Genomic DNA, 18,258 nt, shown 5'->3' on the forward strand with positions numbered 1-18,258 from the left:
ATTTTTGAGATTTGGAAAGTCTTTTACTTTTTATGAAATTTTCCCAAGATTATGAATGAAAATTCTCAATTTCCTAAATTGAAACATTTTACTCAAAAATTCCCAGATTTTGGGAAATTTCCCAGGATAAAGAAGCACTGAACCAACTGCTTGGTGAGCTGGCTAAGGGAAGCCCAAAGGAATTCAATAGACAAGCAGTCCTTGATTGGATTTTCCATCCTAGCAATCACTCCAGAAGCCAATGAAGAGGAAAACATGCTTGACCCCAGTCCTGCCCTCATTCCACCCCTTCCCCCAAGGTCCCACCCCGTCCTGCCTCTTTCTGACCCCACCCCACCTCTTCTGGCCCCCACTCCATCTCCGCCTTGCCTCTTCCCACTCTGTTCCACCTCTTTCCATGAGTGCACCACACTCTTACTCTCGCTCCTCCCTCCTTGCCCCCAGAGTCTCCTGTAAGCTGAGAAACAGCAGAGGGAAGGGGAGGCGCTGATAGAGGGGCTGCTGGTGGGTACCCAATGCCCATCATTTTTCCCAGCCCCATAGCACCCCCAGAGTTGGCACCTGTGATGTTATCATCAATCATGTTTATTACGGTAGCGCCAAGGGAGCAACCATGAGACTGGGTCCCCAGTGTGTTAGGCACTGTACAAACAGCTCGTTTGCAATTTGCAGCCAAGCTCACCTGGGCAATGCTGCCTGGCAGAGCTGAACCTGACCCCCACAGGATTCCAGTCAAGGAAAGCACACACTAAACAATCCAACAAATAGCTGTGAATTGGCTATTGCAAAGCTGGGACTACCTCTCCCCCCCGCCCCTGGAACTATATATAGCCCTTGGGAGTCCTGAAATGCCATCCTTGGAATCATTTCTCAATAGAAAAGCCTGGCACTTAGGAGGGTTTGGTGCCGTGGCATTGGTTGCCTCACCATTGTTTATCCTTTGCTGTACAAATGCCTGTTCATGTCACTAGCTTCCTCCAGGGTTTATTATTTCATCGCTGTTCATCCCACACGCCAGTAGATGGCAAACTTGAGGCAAAGTGGAACTTTTCTGCTATTATTAAGATGCAAGAAGGTGCTGCCTTGTTGGATGTTAAGCAAAGAGTTAGGCCCCACTAAGTTTAGTGGCTTCTTCAAAACCAACATCATCTACCTGCTGGAAGGAAGGCCACATACCTTGTCCAGCGCACAGGACTGGATTTGCAATCATCCCCCAGGGCAAACAAACTGAGGGGCCTCCAATAGTGGTTTTCACCCAGGATCCTGCGCAGTACCATAGGCATGTAAAAAGCAGGTAGGCCTCTCATCCAATTCCTTGTCCAGCCTCCTTCCCAGACATTTTGCTGTGTATTCTGCAGGTTGCACTTGCAGCAATGAGGGAGCACCTTTGCTGTCTGCTGGACAGAATCAGATCTGCTCATCTGTGTGCCATAGGCCCCATCCTTTTTACACTGACTGGAGAGTCACCTTTAGCTCAAATGTTTGCTTTGGGAGCAGGATGATTTGAGTAACACTTAGAGACCCTAAACAAGCCCAAACACTTCTGGCCTGGGATCAGAAATCAGGTACTTAGTTAGTTAGTTTAACTTCTGTGCCAGGGAAGATAATGGAGCAGGTAATCAAAGAAATCATCTGCAAACACTTGGAAGGTGGTAAGGTGATAGGGAATAGCCAGCATGGATTTGTAAAGAACAAATCATGTCAAACTAATCTGATAGCGTTCTTTGATAGGATAACAAGCCTTGTGGATAAGGGAGAAGCGGTGGATATGATATACCTAGACTTTAGTAAGGCATTTGATACGGTCTCGCATGATATTCTTATAGATAAACTAGGAAAGTACAATTTAGATGGGGCTACTATAAGGTGGGTGCATAACTGGCTGGATAACCGTACTCAGAGAGTAGTTGTTAATGGCTCCCAATCCTGCTGGAAAGGTATAACAAGTGGGGTTCCGCAGGGGTTTTTTTGGGACCGGTTCTGTTCAATATCTTCATCAATGATTTAGATGTTGGCATAGAAAGTACGCTTATTAAGTTTGCGGACAATACCAAACTGGGAGGGATTGCAACTGCTTTGGAGGACAGGGTCAAAATTCAAAATGATCTGGACAAATTGGAGAAATGGTCTGAGGTAAACAGGATGAAGTTCAATAAAGATAAATGCAAAGTGCTCCACTTAGGAAGGAACAATCAGTTTCACACATACAGAATGAGAAGAGACTGTCTAGGAAGGAGTATGGCAGAAAGAGATCTAGGGGTCATAGTGGACCACAAGCTTAATATGAGTCAACAGTATGATACTGTTGCAAAAAAAGCAAACGTGATTCTGGGATGCATTAACAGGTGTGTTGTAAACAAGACACGAGAAGTCATTCTTCCGCTTTACTCTGCGCTTGTTAGGCCTCAACTGGAGTATTGTGTCCAGTTCTGGGCACCACATTTCAAGAAAGATGTGGAGAAATTGGAGAGGGTCCAGAGAAGAGCAACAAGAATGATTAAAGGTCTTGAGAACATGACCTATGAAGGAAGGCTGAAGGAATTGGGTTTGTTTAGTTTGGAAAAGAGAAGACTGAGAGGGGACATGATAGCAGTTTTCAGGTATCTAAAATGGTGTCATCAGGAGGAGGGAGAAAACTTGTTCACCTTAGCCTCCAATGAGAGAACAAGAAGCAATGGGCTTAAACTGCAGCAAGGGAGATTTAGGTTGGACATTAGGAAAAAGTTCCTAACTGTCAGGGTAGTTAAACACTGGAATAGATTGCCTAGGGAAGTTGTGGAATCTCCATCTCTGGAGATATTTAAAAGCAGGTTAGATAAATGTCTATTAGGGATGGTCTAGACAGTATTTGGTCCTGCCATGAGGGCAGGGGACTGGACTCGATGACCTCTCGAGGTCCCTTCCAGTCCTAGAGTCTATGAGTCTATGAGTCTACTTCTACTGCCTCCCCTGACAGAGAGACAAAGGGGGGAGGTAGGGTGCACTAACCACAAGGCTGCCATGCCCTGCAAGCCCCTATCATAACTATCTAGATACAGAGTATATATGTGCCTGCCTTAACAAACTTATGGTCTAAATCGACAAAGAGGAGGAGGGAAAATAGAAATACAGAAGGGGTAAGTAACTTTGCCCAATGTCACACAGCAAGTCAGTGGCAGAGATGGGAACAGAGCCCAGCTCTCCTTAGTCCCAGTCCCATCATTATTCCTTTCTCTGCGTGACCACTATGTACAGCAGCATGACAACTGTGCAGTCTTCATAGATTCCAAGGCCAGAAGGGACCACTGTGATCGTCTGGTCTGACCTCCTATACAGCAAAGGCCAGAGACCTGCCCAAAACAATCCCGAGAGCCAATCTGTTAGCAAAACAGCCCATCTTGATTTAAAAACTGCCAGTGATGGAGACTCCACCACGACCTATTTTCCAATAGTTAATCACTCCCACTAGTAAAAATGTACACATTATATCCAGTCTCAATGTGTCTAGCTTCAACTTCCAGCCAGCAGATCACGTTACACTTTTCTCTGCTAGATTAAAGAGTGCATTATTAAACATTTGTACCCTTTAAGCTTCTGTTTGTTATGCTAAATAGACTGAGCTCCTTGAATATATCACAATAAGGCAGGTTTTCTAATCCTTGACTCGCTCTTGGGGCTCTTCTCTGCTCCCTCTCCAATTTATCACCATCCTTCTTGAGCTGTGGGCACAAGAACTGGACACAGGATTCCAGAAGCAGTTGCACCCGTGCCAAATACAGAGATAAAATAACCTCTCTGCTCATACTCAAGATTCCCTTGTTTATGCATCCCAGGATTGGTTTAACTCTTTTGGCTACAGAGTCACACTAGGAACTCATGTTTATCTGATTACCCACAATGACCCCCACATCTTTTTCAGTCACTTAGGTCTCTTAGATTTGTTCCTTCTATGGTATCAGTGCACATATGCCAATCTTGTATGATCTAAAGTATGCTAAGATTATTCAAGCAACACGATGCAATGGGGGGAAGAGAGAGTTTTATTCATTCGCAGTGAATGTTGAGGGCTGAGTGCCATCATTACAAATGAGGGCAAAGTGCAACACATGCTCGCTAAGTCTGATCATGATTACAAGCCTCAGCCACAAAGACAGCCCCAGAGCAGGCCCTAAGAACCAGTCCTGCAGATATCTCCTGTGAACATAGGCCCAGAATATAGGGAGCAGCAATTAATTAATTGCAGGATGACCAGTTCTTTATGCACCTATCTATAATGTGTAGGAAGAAAAGCTGCATGATCATGGGGGACTTCAATTTGGGTGACACACACTGCCGGTCTCATGCAGCTGGAACTAAAACATCCTTGGAATTTCTAGATATTATAGACAACAATTTCCTAATTCAGTAAGTGTTGCAACCAACAAGGGTGAATCCTTTATTGGACCTCGTCTTGGTAGACAAAGAGGAGCTGATCACAAAACTAAAAGTTGATGGTAGCTTAGATACAAATGATCATGACTTAATCACATTTATAATGTGCAACCAGAATAAAGCTCAGACCAAGTGATATATATGTATTTGATGCTTTGAGAAGACTAATTTCACAATGCTGAAAACAATTATGTGCCAAATCAGCTGGGAGGAAGTGCTTAATCAGAAAAAATGTGAATGATAATGGAGAATTGCTTAAGAACACTACACTAGATGCCCCAAAAGCCACAATCCCATAACTGAGGAAGAAGGCTGTATCAGTTAAAAAGCAATCTGGTTTAGAGGGGAAGTGAAGTAGCTATACAAATATATATATACATATATATTATATGTAACAAATGAAAGAAAAGGGAAGTTGATAGTAATAAGTATAAATCAGAAGCTAGGATTTGTACAAAATTGATCAGGAAATCCCAGGACACAAGGAAAAATATGTGGCCAGCAGAATTAAGGACAATATGAGTTTTTAAAACTACATTAGGAATAAAAAGAATCCTAAAAATTGTATTGGCCTGTTACTAGATGGAATTAGTAGAATTATCAATAATAATGCAGAAAAGGCAGAGATGTTCAATAAATATTTCTGTTCTGTATTTGTGAAAAAACAGATGATGTAGTCATCTCAGATGATGACAACACTCTTTCTATTCCACTAGTATCTCAGGATGATGTTAAAACAGCAGCTACTAAAGTTAGACATTTTTAAATCTGAAGAATTGACATCCAAAAGTTTTAAAAGAGCTGGCTGAGGAGCTTGATGGACCATTGATGTTGATTTTTAATAATTCTTGGAGTAATGGAGAAGTTCCAGAAGACTGAAAGAAAGCTACTGTTGTGCCAATATTTAAAAAGCGTAAACGAGATGACCCAATAATTATAGGCCTGTCAGTCTGACATTGGCCCCAGAAAAGATAATGGAGCGGCTAAAGTGGGATCCAAATAATAAAGCATTATATGAAGGTAATAGAATTAATGTTAATCAACAATGGGAACTAGATCTTGTCAAACTATTTGATATTTTTTTTTTGATGAGATTACAAATGTTGTTGATAAAACTCATAGTGATGACTTAGATTTATGTAAGGTATTTGACTTGGTACTGCAAAACATTTTGATTAAAAACTAGAAAGATATAAAATTAACATGGCACATATTAAGTGGATTAAAAGCTGGCAAACTGATAAGTCTCAAAATGTAATTGTAAATGGGGATTCATCATTGAGTGGGTGTGTTTCCAGTTGGAACCCCACAGGATCAGTTCTTAGCCCTATGCTATTTAACATTTTTATTAGTGACCTGGAAGAAAACCTAAAATCAGCAATGATAAAGTTTGCAGATGACACACAAATGTAGGGAGTGGTAAATAATGAAGAGGACCGGTCACTGATGCAAAGTGATCTGGATTGCATGGTAAATTGGGCTCAGGAAAACAACATAAGAACAGCCATACTGGGTGTGATGCTCTGTACCTTGGGGGAACACCCTACACTCCCATATTCATCCTTAAAATATGATTGTGCAGTATCTAATGTGAAGTTTCTCATGTCATGTGTCTTCAGAAGGCTCATGATGCACTGAGCATTGTTGTTATAGTATTGTTATAGTAATTGTTGTTATAGTAATGTTATAGGTTGTAATTTCATGTATATAGTTATGAGGCTGAAAATGTGTCCTTATGGCTTAAAACAAGCCCAGGCAAAAATTCTCCAAGAGCACAGGGGCATTTCACACCTCATCAGGAAATGTATGGGACAAACCCAGCCCAGCCTCAGAGGAACAAAGGACACTGGCCTAAGCAGCAACAAAGGATCTATTCAACTCTGGAGTCAGTTACCCCCACTTCCTTTGGTCAGTTTGGGTCTAAGGTAATGCTCACCTGACTTCGGGGGGTGGGTGGGCAAAGCCAAGAGGGAAGAAAGAACATGATAAAAAGGAGAGACATTTGTCATGCTCTCTCTCTTCCACCTCCATCTACAGACACTACCATCAAGTGACTGAATCACTGATCAAAGCAGAGAGCCTGGCTGAAGGGCAACCACCCAGCCTGTGGTGAGAAGCATCTAAGTTTGTAAGGGCACTGAAAGTGTTATGATCAGCTTAGAATGCATTTTGCTTTTATTTCATTTGACCAAATCTGACTTTTTGTGCTTTGACTTATAATCACTTAAAATCTATCTTTGTAGTTAATACTTTTGTTTGTTTATTCTACCCAAAGCAATACGTTTTGTTTGAAGTGTGTCAGAGACTGCCCTGATACATATCAATTTCTTTGTTAAATTGACGAACTCATATAAGCTTGCAATGTTCAATGGGCATAACTAGACACTGCAAGATGGAAGTTCCTAGGGTTGTGTCTGGGGCCAGGGATATTGGCTAGTGTCATTTGTTTGCACAATCCAAGGAGCAGCTTACCTGCTAGAGGCTGTGTGTGAACAGCCCAGGAGTGATGGTTCTCATAGCAGAGCATGGTAAGGCTGGTTCCCAGAGTCAAGGATTGGGGTGAGCTAGCAGATTACCGGTCCAGATAATGCCAGACTGGAATGTCACATTGGGTCAGACCAAAGGTCCATCTAGCCCAGTATTCTGTCTTCCGACAGTGGACAATGCCAGGTGCTTCAGAGAGAATGATCAGAAGAGGTAATCATCAAATGATCCATCCCCTGTCACCCATTCTCAGCTTCTGACAAACAGAGGCTAGGGACACTTTAGAGCATGGTTTTGCATCCCTGCCCATCCTGGCTAATAGCCATTGAAGGATCCACATTCCACAAGCTTATCTAGTCCTTTTTTGAACCCTGTTATAGTCTTAACCTTCACAACATCCTCTGGCAAAAAGTTGCACAGGTTGGCTGTACATTGTGTGAAGAAATACTTCCTTTTGTTTGTTTTAAACCTGCTGCCCATTGATGTTATTTGGGGACCCCTAGTTTCAGTGCTATGATAAGGAGTAAATAACACTTCCTTATTTACTTTCTCCACACCAGTCATGATTTTATAGACCTCTATCATATCCTCCCTTTGTCGTCCCTTTTCCAAGCTCAAAAGTCTCAGTCTTATTAATCTCTCCTCATATGGAAGCTGTTCCATACCCCTAATCATTTTTGTTGCCCTTTTCTAAAGCTTGAGTAGTTTTGTATCATCTGCAATTTTGCCATTTCACTGTTTACCTCTTTTTCCAGATCATTTATGAATATGTTGAACAGTACTGGTCCCAATACAGATTCCTGGGGAGTCTCCATTCTGAAAACTGACCATTTATTTTTATCCTTTGTTTACTGTAAGAACATAAGAATGGCCATACTGGGTCAGTTCAAAGGTCCATCTAGCCCAGTATCCTGTCTTCTGACACTGGCCACTGCCAGGTGCCCCAGAGAGAATGAACAGAACAGATAATCATCAAGTGATCCATCCCTTGTTGCCCATTCCCAGCTTCTTTTAAACAGTTACTGCTCCATGAGAGGACCTTCCCTCTTAACCCAGGACAGCTTACTTTGCTTAAGAGCCTTTGGAGAGGGACCTTGTCAAAGGCTTTCTGAAAATCTAAGTACACCATATCCACTAGATCCCCCTTATCCACATACTTGTTGACCCCCTCAAAGAATTCTAGTAGATTGGTGAGGCATGATTTCCCTTTACAAAAACTATGTTGACCCTTCCCCAACAAATCATGTTCATCTATGTGTCTGATAATTCTGTACTTTACAGTATGCATTTTAATATAATGCATGCAGTTAGGAACAAAGAATGTTGGCCATATTTACATGATGAGGGAACACTGTGCTGGAAAGCAGCAACTCTGAAAAAGATCTGGGAGTCATGCTGAATAATCAACGGAACACAAGCTTCCAGTGCAATGCTGTGGCCAGAGGGGTTAATGTGATGCTGTGATTCTGGGCAGCATAAACGGGAATCTGGAATAGGAGCGGAGAGGTTATTTTACCTCTGTATTTCACGCTGGTGCGACTGCTGCTGGAATCCTGTACCCAGTTCTGGTGCCCACAACTCAAGAAGAATGTTGATAAATTGGAGAGAGTTCAGAGAAGAAATGGTTAAAGGATTAAAAACATGCTTTATAGTGATAGACTTAAGGAGCTCAGTATATTTAGTTTAACCAAGAGAAAGTTAAGGGGTGGCAATCACAGTCTAAGGCCTGGTCCATACTACAGAGTTAGGCCAACGTAAGGTAGTGTACATTGACCTAACTCTGTAAGTATCTACACTAGAATGGTGCTCCCACCTATGTAACTTGTCCACTACACAGACTAAATAACTCTACTCCACGAGAGGCATAGCTCTAAAGATGATGTAGTTAGGTCAATGCAGTATTATTGTAGACACTGCATTGCTTACATTAACTGTTGCTGTCTTTCAGAACCCATCATGCCAGGGCCAGATTTATACTTTCAGTGCCCCTAGGCAAAGCATCTTCTGCGCCCCTGCCTACAGCTGAGCTCCTTGTTGCACACAATTTTAGAGAGGTAAAGTGCTCCTAGAATGCTGATGCCCCTAGGCATGTCCCTAGTGTGCCTATTTGGAAATCCGGCCCTGCATCCCACAATGCCCCACACTGGCAGTTAAATCAGTGAAAGCGTTCCTGGTAAGGATGCTCACTGCTGACAGAAGGAGTGTAGTGTGGACATGTAAAACTGATTCAATTATTGTGGTGGCTATAAGCCAATGTTTCTTAGGTCAATTTCATTTTGTAGTGTAGACTTGCCTGAAGTATCTACATGGGGAGAAAATATTTAATAATGGGCACTTCCATCTGGCAGAGAAAGGTATAGCACAATCCAATGGCTGGAAGTTGAACCTAGACAACTTCAGACTGGAAATAAGTTGTAAATTTGTAACGGTGTGAGTAATGAACCATTGGAACAATTTACCAAGGGTTGTGGTGTGTTCTCCATCACTGGCGATTTTTAAATCAAGATGTACTGTTTTGCTAAAAGATTGGCTCTAGGGCTTTTTTCGGAGCTGTTCTCTGGCCAGTGCTATACAGGAGGTCAGACTAGATGATCAAAATGGTCCCTTCTGGTCTTGGAATTGATGAATCTGGGAACTAAGCTCTCCAGACCCTGCTGACCAGTGCATCAGCCATCAGCAGCACTCCTCATCTGCTTATGGATGAAACACCCAGCATTGCTGAGTCTGCGCTGGCACTGCTCACCTACACAAACTGAGATTGGCTGCCCCTCTACCTCTATACAGCCCAAATCCAACCTCTGAGGGACAGGCTTGGGGAGACAGGCCCACTGCCTCCATCCTCCATCCACTGCTATTATGAACACACAAAGGTTTCCACACTGAGCTCCTGAGGTGAGTGGGAATGGAGCTCCCTTTGATCCATCCATGGCACCTGGCTTATCGACCCATCCCCCTCCCATCATCCTCATCTATTTTGATCTTGACTTGGTAGAAGAGGGAGAGCTGGAGGTTTGGACAGATGGCCCTTTGAGAAGGCCTGGGAGAGAGTCCTGGATTTGGGTAAGAGGGCAGGTGCCGAGGGTCCTGGCATTGGGGAGGGGACACATTGCTGGGAGGGGCAGAGGGGTGTGGAGGTGGAAATTCCTTGTTTCACACTATGTCCAACTCTCAGCTGATGTAAAGCGGCATGGATCACCTAAAGCCATGGAAGCGACAATGATTTACACCTGCTGTGAATCTGGCCATGGTATAACACTGTAACACAGTGGGAGAACAATACATCAGTGCACAGACAATCCAGGAAGTTTTTGGAAAGTGTAGGGCACAATTTCCTGCTGCAAGTGCTGGAGGAACCAACTAGGAGCAGGGCCAGCACTTCCATTAGGCTACCCAAGCCGGTTGCCTAGGGCGCCAGGATTCGAGGGGCAGCATTTTATGCGCTCCCACGGGGCACACGGGAGCTTCCGGTTCCACTCCTGTCATGCTGCCGAAGAAGAGCCTTCTGCCAACGTGCCGCGGAAAACAGCAGCAAGCAATTGAGCAGTTCAGTGACTGCCGCTGTTGCCTGCGGCATTTCAGTGGAGGGTCCTTCTTTGGCGGCGCGATGGGAGTGGAACCAGAAGCTCCAGCACGCCTCATGGGGAGCGGACAAAATGCTGTCCCCTGAATTCTGCCTAGGGCGCCGTTTCTGGTGCTGCTCCTGACTAGGAGTGGAGCTCTTCTTGACCTGCTGCTCACAAACAGGGAAAAATTAGTAGGGGAAGCAAAAGTGGATAGGAACCTGGGAGGCAGTGACCATGAGATTGTCAAGTTCAGGATCCTGACACAAGGAAAAAAGGAGAGCAGCAGAATATGGACTCTGGACTTCAGAAAAGCAGACTTTGACTCTCAGGGAATTGATGGGCAGGATCCCCTGGGAAAATAACATGAGAGGGAAAGGAGTCCAGGAAAGCTGGCTGTATTTTAAAGAATCCTTACTGAAGTTGCAGGAACAAACCATCTCGATGTGTAGAAAGAATAGTAAATGGCAGGCAACCAGCTTGGCTTAACAGTGAAATCCTTGCTGATCTTAAACAGAAAAAAGAAGCTTACAAAAAGTGGAAGCTTGGACAAATGACCAGGGAGGAGTATAAAAATATTGCTCAGGCATACAGGAGTGAAATCAGGAAGGCCAAATCACACTTGGAGTTGCAGCTAGCAAGAGATGTTAAGAGTAACAAGAAAGGTATCTTCAGGTATGTTAGCAACAAGAAGAAAGTCAAGGAAAGTGTGGGCCCCTTACTGAATGAGGGAGGCAACCTAGTGACAGAGGATGTGGAAAAAGCTAATGTACTCAATGATTTTTTTGCCTCTGTCTTCACAAACAAGGTCAGCTCCCAGACTACTGCACTGGGCAGCACAGTATGGAGAGGAGGTGACCAGCCCTCTGTGGAGAAAGAAGTGGTTCAGGACTATTTAGAAAAGTTGTCCGAGCACAAGTCCATGAGGCCAGATGCCCTGCATCCGACGTGCTAAAGGAGTTGGTGGATATGATTGCAGAGCCATTGGCCATTATCTGTGAAAACTCATGGCAATTGGGGAAGGTCCCAGATGACTGGAAAAAGACTAATGTAGTGCCCATCTTTATAAAAGGGAAGAAGGAGGATCAGGGGAACTACAGGTAAGTCAGTCTCACCTCAGTCCCTGGAAAAATCATGGAGCAGGTCCTCAAGTAATCAATTCTGAAGCACTTAGAGGAGAGGAAAGTGATCAGGAACAGTCAGCAAGGATTCACCAAGGGCAAAGCATGCCTGACTAACCTAATTGCCTTCTACAATTAGATAACTGGCACTGTGGATAAGGGGAAAGCAGTGGACATATTATTCCTTGACTTTAGCAAAGCTTTTGATACAGTCTCCCACAGTATTCTTGCCAGCAAGTTAAAGAAGCATGGGCTGGATGAATGGACTATAAGGTGGATAGAAAGCTGGCTAGATCATTGGGCTCAACGGGTAGTGATCAATGGCTCCATATCTAGTTGGCAGCCAGTATCAAGCGGAGTGCCCCAAAGGTTGGTCCTGGGGCTGGTTTTGTTAAATATCTTCATTAATGATCTGGAGGATGGCGTGGATTGCACCCTCACCAATTTTCAGATGACACTAAACTTGGAGGAGTGGTTGATATGCTGGAGGGTAGGGATAGGACATAGATGTACCTAGACAAATCAGAGGAATGGTCCAAAAGAAATCTGATGAGGTTCAACAAGGACAAGTGCAGAGTCCTACACTTAGGATGAAAGAATCCCATGCGCTGCTACAGACTAGGGACCAAGTGGCTAGGCAGCAGTTTTGCAGAAAAGGACCTAGGGGTTATAGTGGACAAGAAGTGGATATGAGTCAACAGTGTACCCTTTGTTGGCATTTTGGGCTATATGGCATTTTGGGCTATATAAGTGGGAGCATTGCCAGGAGAACTAGGCATGTGATCATTCCTCTCTATTCAGCATTGGTGAGGCTTCATCTGGGGTACTGTGTCCAGTTTTGAGCCCCACAGTACAAGGAGGATGTGGAAAAATTGAAAAGAGTCCAGCGGAGGGCAACAAAAATGATTAGGGGGCTGGAGCACATGACTTATGAGGAGAGGCTGAGGGAACTGGGATTGTTTAGTCTGCAGAAGAGAAGAATGAGGGGGGGGATTTGATAGCTGCTTTCAACTACCTGAAAGGGGGTTCCAAAGAGGATGGATCTAGATTGTTCTCAGTGATAGCAGATGACAGAACAAGGAGTCATGGTCTCAGGTTGCAGTGGGGGAGGTTTAGGTTGGATACTAGAAACAATTTTTTCACTAGGAAGGTGGTGAAGCACTGGAATGGGTTACCTAGGGAGGTGGTGGAATCTCCTTCCTTGGAGGTTTTTAAGGCCCAGCTTTGCAAAGCTCTGGCTGGGATGATTTAGTTGGGGATTGGTCCTGCTTTGAGCAGGGGGTTGGACTAGGTGACCTCCTGAGGTCCCTTCCAACCCTGATATTCTATGATTCTATGAACACCTATTTGAAAATGAATGGCCTTCATTCAGCTGGGGCATAAACACAGGAAAAATGGCAGCTGCACTTGTTTAGACCAGGGCTGATTGCACTCAGTGTTCCATTCAGTCTGGTGTAACGTTAGCTCCAAGATCAAACACCATTTGCAGGGAGGAGTGAGGGGATTACGACCATAGGCAAATGTAAGATGGAAATGAAATAAAAGCTTGAGGCTGCGATGCCTGGGCTAGATCCCAGCCAGTGCTGGGAATATCTGCAGTTGCAGGGTGTCAATAGGGAAGGACAATGAAAACATTAAACAGGGAGTCCTGCACTTCACCATGTTTGGGATCTCCCTAGCAAATTCTGAGCACACTGCTTCCAAGGTGCTGCAGGGGCATAGAAATCCATATCTGGGATTTAAGGTGATCTGGGAAGAGAGATATTACATCTTGCTCCTGGGAACTTATCGGGGGATATCCAGGATTTGCAATGTCCCACGGATTGCCAGATTTACAAAGCACAGCAATGCAAAGCACAGAATTGAGTGGATGGCCACCAGACTCACAAGAACTGAGTTCACTGCATCAGGCCAGGGCCAGGGCTGGCCTTACCATGAGATGAACTGAGACAGCCGCTTCAAGTGCCAGACTGGGGGTGGGGGGGGCGGCACTAGGATCCAGAATGTAGAAAATTGTGTCTGCTGCTGGTGCATATGTATTCTCTCTGCTCTAGATGCACAGAGATGGTGGAGTGCTGTGCTGGAGGAAGGAGGGCGCAAGAGACATAATAGGGAGGTATGAGAAAAGGTGAGAGGGAATAACAGAAAGCAGCAAGAGCTACAGGGAGAGAGAGGAGGAGAAGCATCTTATGCAGGGCCAGCTTTAACATTTTTGCCGTCCCAAGCAAAACAAAAAAAGAGCGCTGCCCGCAGTACCCCCCCCGTGAGCGCCATGCCACCGAACCCCCGCCATGAGCACCGTGCCACCCAAGCTTCCACCCCCCCGAGCGCTGTGCCGCTCAAGCCCCCCGCCCCTCCCGCACACCGTGCCATGCCACCCAAGCCCCCGCCCCCTCCGAGTGCCACAGCTTGCTGCCCTGCCCAAGTCTCTGCCCTCCCCAAGCCCCCCGCCCTCCTGAGTGCTGCACTTCCCAAGTTCCCACACCGCCGAAGCCCCCGGGCTCCCTGAGCACCATGCCGCACCGCCCAAGCCTCTGGCCCCCCCGAGCGCCGTGCTGCCCAAGTCCCTGCCCGCCAGAGGGCCGCTCAGCCAAAACAAAAAACAAACCAACCAAAAAAAACCCCTCCAGTGCCGCCCGGCTGAACCAAAAAAAAAACAACCTAAAACAAAACCTGAGCTCCGCCCCCTCCCAAGGTGCGGCCCCAAGCACGTGCTTGGTTGGCTGGTGCTTGGAGCCGGCCCTGCTCTTATGTACCTCTCTAGCACCCCCAGTAGCCTGGACTGATTAACACCAGCTTCTCAGGGAGCTTCCTATTTCCCGCTGCTTCCCTGAACCCACTTGAGGAGAACAGTAGTAGGAGCCAGTTAGGCCCTTAAGATGCTGGTATCTTCCCTCACTCAGGCCCTGCTATCAGCCTACTTATTTGTCCCCTTCAACTGAGTGTTGAGAGCCACTATAGCTGGCACAGAGCAGCAGTCATGAGTGAAAGAAGAAAATGCCCCTGTCATAAACAGATAATTAACTAGAGCAGGAGTACTTCATGTCTCTTTTGACTGTAAGGGGTTAACAAGTTCAGCAAGCCTGGCTGTCACCTGACCAGAGGACCAATCAGGGGACAGGATACTTTGAAATCTTGAGGGAGGGAAGTTTTTGTGTGTGCTGTTAGTGTTTGGTTGTTGTTCTCTCTGGGTTCTGAGAGTGACCAGATGTGCAACCAAGTTTCTCTCCAATCTTTCTGATACAGTCTCTTATATGTCCAGAATAGTGAGTACTAGGTAGATAAGTGAGTTAGGCTTATGTTTGTTTTCTTTATTTGCAAATGTGTATTTGGCTGGAAGGAGTTCAAATTTGTATTTTGCTGAAAGGATTTTAATTTGTACTTGTATACTTAGGCTGGGAGGGTATTCCCAGTGTCTATAGCTGAAAGACCCTGTAACATATTCCATCTTAAATTTACAAAGATAATTTTTACTGTTTTCTCTCTTTAATTAAAAGCTTTTCTTGTTTAAGAACCTGATTTTTTTTTTATTTTGGTGAGACCCCAGGGGACTGGGTCTGGATCCACCAGGGAATTGGTGGGGAAAAAGGAGGGAAGGGGGAGAGAAAGGTTAATTTTCTCTCTGTGTTAGGATTACTTTCTCTCTCAGGGAGAGTCTGAGAGGGGCAGAGAGAAGGAGGGAGGAAGGTGAATTTTCCTCTCTGTTTTAAGATTCAAGGAGTTTAAATCACAGTGATCTCCCAGGGTAACCAAGGGAGGGGAAGCCTGGGAGAGGCAACGGCGAGGAAAAGGGTTTACTTTCCTTGTGTTAAGATCCAGAGGGTCTGGGTCTTGGGGGTCCCCGGGCAAGGTTTTGGGGGGACCAGAGTGTACCAGGCACTGGAATTCCTGGTTGGTGGCAGCACTACAAGTACTAAGTTGGTAATTGAGCTTAGAGAAATTCATGCTGGTACCCCATCTTTTGGACGCTAAGGTTCAGAGTGGGGAATTATACCATGACAGCTCCTCTGGTGCAGCATTCAGAAAAAGAAGGAAAGCTAAGGAAGCTTTTCTATCTAAGCAGGAAGGCCTCTCCTGAGATACAGACACAAATGTTCACGGTGGGCCTTCTGGCCCCAGTGAGGATGTGAGTGGTGAGGAGATGCCTGATCTTCCAATTAGTCAGAGTGCAGGTGGCCTGGCAGCTACTGCAGCATCCATATCTCCATCTCAAATGGATGTAATCATGCACATTCCTGAAGAAAAGTGTAGATCAGAGAAGAGTGTGCTGAAGGTGCAAGAAACAGGAGTTTAGTACCTTAAGTCTAGATGTATGGAATCCTCCTTCATTTCCCATCCTAAATGGCCTAGTGTTGCCACATGATGTTAAACAGATGCTGTGCTCCAGATAGCTACATTTCAGTGCATATAGTTAATTTCCAAAGCACACTGAGATCCTTCAAGAGAACAGGAAAGATGTGTAGGGACAGTAAATGATTGTTGGGATTACTCACAGAGGAAAATGACTCTCAGGTACCAAGGTTTTGCCAGCAATCAAAACAACAACTTTTTTTCCTCCTTTCAAAATCTGACACTGGCAGCTGTGGATCCGTACCGGTCTCCAGATTTCTCTGCAACTCTCAAGTTCCATGTTTTGTATATGACATCTCTGAATGCCATGTCCCTGGGGCATCAGGATTTGTGTTGATCAGAAGTGTCACAGGATAGCTTTACCTTTCTGAAGTCTGCTCTGAAGCTATTTCCAAGTCAAATTGGGAGGATCAACCTTCCATCCTAGTGATCAAGAAAGACACAGAATGTCAGAAGAGTTTTGGAAATCCATGCCCAGGACCTTGGGCGCAAACAGATGCAATGAGATCAGAGCGAAATGCTTATCAGTCTCATACTCATATCATACTATCCTACTTCAATCTATCATCACACATCAATTAATTATAATTAACCACAACAATAAATCCCTCTAGTAGATTCGCTATGGCTTCCAAGAGGGACCCCCAAGGAGCAGCCCTCCTCCTCCTGTTCTACAGTAGATGTACCTCACTAGTGATTTTCCAAGGCAGCCTCAAATAAAGCACTGATAATAACGCAGCCAAGCACCAGGCATGGACCACCATGGTGCAGTTCACAAGCAGGAAGAAAAAGCACTTTTCAACTGTGCCAAAGTACTGGGATAAAAACTGTTACACAGCCTTCTTTGGGTGATCACTTGTCCTGAATTGGGCAGGACAGTCCTGAAATGCATAGTTCAAGTCCCATTCCTGGGCTGAATGACTCTGGGACAGCATTTTTCCCGGATTCCTGGCAGTGCCACTCCACAGTCCCCCAAGGCTCAGGGGGTGGCACTAGCCACTTCATGGGTTAGGGGGTGTGGACTGAGGTGGGCCTTAGGCCCCTCTTGCCATGTGGACTTGCTCCCTGCTTCTCCTATCTCCGCTAGGCTTCTGCCACATAGCCAGTCCAGAAGCTGGAACTGGGCCATGGTAAGAGTTGCCCAGGGAGCCTGGGCCACTGTGGGGAGCCCCAGACCTTCCATCTTCCCTGGATGCTGCATCCTGGGGGGCAGGGACATGGGCTGGGGACTGTTCTACGTCTCAGAGGCCTGGACTACCTGGGTGGCTCTTACCATGGCCTAGCTTTGGTTTCTGGCCTAGCCAGGGGGTGGGGTCTTGGGGTGGGAGGGAAAAAGGAACATGAGGTGGGGGTTTCAGGGGGGAAGAGGAGGAGCAGGTGATGAGGCCATGATGCGGGGCAGGGCTCCTGCATGTGTCCCACTTTTGCCTTTTGAAAAGGTGGTGACCCTAAGCCTTCCTGTTTCCTTAGCAATGTGTGCAGTGTCTTAACAGTCAGCAGCTATTGAATGATGTGCATGGCTAAAAGCTATTAAAGCTGTTTTCTATGCAGTGTGCCTTTAAATTTCTACAGCACCTATCAGCTTCTCAGTTGGAAGATCTATTGTGGAGGAAAAGTTCAATTCAAGATGGCTGCTTCTACAGAGTGAGTCACACCCACTTTGCACCTTCCCCTTGGAGATTTTACATTCATTCTTTCTTGTTTTTGTTTTCTCCTTCATTTAAAATAAAAGTCATCCTGATTGAAAGGATGCAGTTATGCTTCATGTATGGGAAGTATGGCCTTGCAAAGTGCATGCTTCTGAGAAAAAGGATTTATAAATCTGGAAGGAAAATGTTTTAGACTCAATAACATTTTCTATTGTACAGCTAGAGAACAGTTTTAAATGGTCATAAATGCTCTCATTTTCAGTCAAGTTGAAATCAAGTCTAAGTTAAAACTATTTGTTCTATTTATTATTTGATGGACATCATCACTTGAATCAATTGAAAAATGGTAAGTATTATCTTGGAGAAAATAGAAAATAAATGTTGCGGGGGGTGAGGTAGGGGGCTGGAAACTTTTCCTGGACCTTTTTATGTTTTTGATTAAATGGGGGGAAAAAAACAGTTCTGTTTTTTGACAATTTAGAAAATTTCAACTGAAACAAGCTTCTTTCTTTTTGGGACAAAAAGCCATTTTTCATCAAAAACATTGACACACATTTTGATCTACTGTAGATGCTGCCTTTTGTCAAATAATTAAATCGATGAGCTGGATTTTCTGGCACTTGACCAGCCATTTTCAGACAACCATTGAACAGAGAAAATGACTAAATTATTACAGCTACTATA

Source organism: Gopherus flavomarginatus, chromosome 9 (genome assembly GCF_025201925.1).
Source record: "Gopherus flavomarginatus isolate rGopFla2 chromosome 9, rGopFla2.mat.asm, whole genome shotgun sequence".
NCBI classification, from domain to species: Eukaryota; Metazoa; Chordata; order Testudines; family Testudinidae; genus Gopherus; species Gopherus flavomarginatus.